This window comes from Silene latifolia, chromosome 1 (assembly GCF_048544455.1).
Source record: "Silene latifolia isolate original U9 population chromosome 1, ASM4854445v1, whole genome shotgun sequence".
NCBI classification, from domain to species: Eukaryota; Viridiplantae; Streptophyta; class Magnoliopsida; order Caryophyllales; family Caryophyllaceae; genus Silene; species Silene latifolia.
Window position 1 is genome coordinate 97686520 of NC_133526.1, and position 1333 is coordinate 97687852.

The 1333-nt window shown below is 42.7% G+C and overlaps 1 non-coding gene across 1 annotated transcript; it reads right to left on the reverse strand.

The window, feature by feature from the left end:
* Positions 1-467: 467 nt before the first annotated feature.
* On the reverse strand, positions 468-576 carry LOC141620916 (small nucleolar RNA R71). The gene has a single exon (XR_012532066.1). It is a non-coding gene; the product is annotated as a small nucleolar RNA R71 (small nucleolar RNA).
* Positions 577-1333: the final 757 nt, after the last annotated feature.

A 1333-nucleotide genomic window follows, 5' to 3' on the forward strand; every position in this document is an offset into this window, starting at 1 on the left:
AGGCCGTTGCTTACTCTTGATTCTAGTTTTGCTTTTGCACAGTTAGAGGACATATTTTTGAGAGGAAGGCTTGAGTACTCTCAGTTTTGCGATCATGACTACAATATATGATAATCTTCAGCCACAAGTGCAGCATGTTCCAAAGGGATACGATTTACCCACTCCTACTCATGGTCACTTCGAATTCCGTTCCACCTATATTGATTTAGTGGAGCGAAATCAGTTTGCTGGTCTACCGGACGAGGATCCTTTGCAACATATGGAAATTTTCACAGACTACTGTTGTTCCATACCTGTACCGGCTGGGGTGACCCAAGATGAAGTAAAGGGGATGATTTTCTTATACTCCTTGAAGGCTTCTGCGCGAGATTGGTACCGCTACGTTGATAGGGTAGCAGCTGGAGTCACAGATTGGACATCTCTAGCATTAGCTTTCTACAAAAAATACTTCCCACTTGCAAAGACTGATGCCTTGAGAAGCAAAATTACAAATTTCCAGCAAGGACCTGATGAGGAATTTTGTGAAGCATGGGGACGTTTCAAGAGTTTGGTTCGGTTCATCCCTCACCACGGTTTCCAGCAGTGGTACCTTTGCAACTTATTCTACAATTCTTTATATGATGACTACAAGGTTATCCTGGATGCAGCTGCGAATAGTAGGTTCCAAAATAATACTGGTTAGAATAAAGGTTAGAACACTATTGAGGAGATGGCAGTCCATAGAGCCGAGTTTGGGAGTTCGCGTGGAAACTCGCGAAAGCAAAGTGAAGAAATGTGTGCCGTTGCGACACTCATAGCTTCTATTACAGCCCGGCTCGAAAAACTCTAGACTTCTAAGGTTTCCGAGAGAAAAATTGAAATTCCTGTTCATAACTCAGATGAGACCGCGGAATTGAGAGAAATAATCCGAGCTCTTTTGGTTCAAGTCACGAAAATAGAAGAAGCTGGGATTGAATCTGCAAGGAATTTTGTGAAGAAGTTAGAGAATTTAGCGGCTAACCAAGTCGACAATTCTTCAAGAAAATGTGAAAGGCCAATTGAAACCATTAATGCAATTAATCTCCGAAGTGGCCTTTCTTATGATGGTCCCGATAAGCCAAGAGAAGACTCGGGAAATGATGAAAAGACAAATTTAAATTCTGGTGCGAAAACGAGCTTTACTGCCAGTACTAGTGGTCGATCGACCAACAACAGCAGTCGATCGACCGGAATCTCTGACGAAAAATTTTCTGACCAGAAACTAATTGAACCCAGCGCATGTGGTCGATCGACCAACAATATCAGTCAATCGACCGAAGTTCCTGACGAAGGAGTTTCTGACCAGAAATTGTTC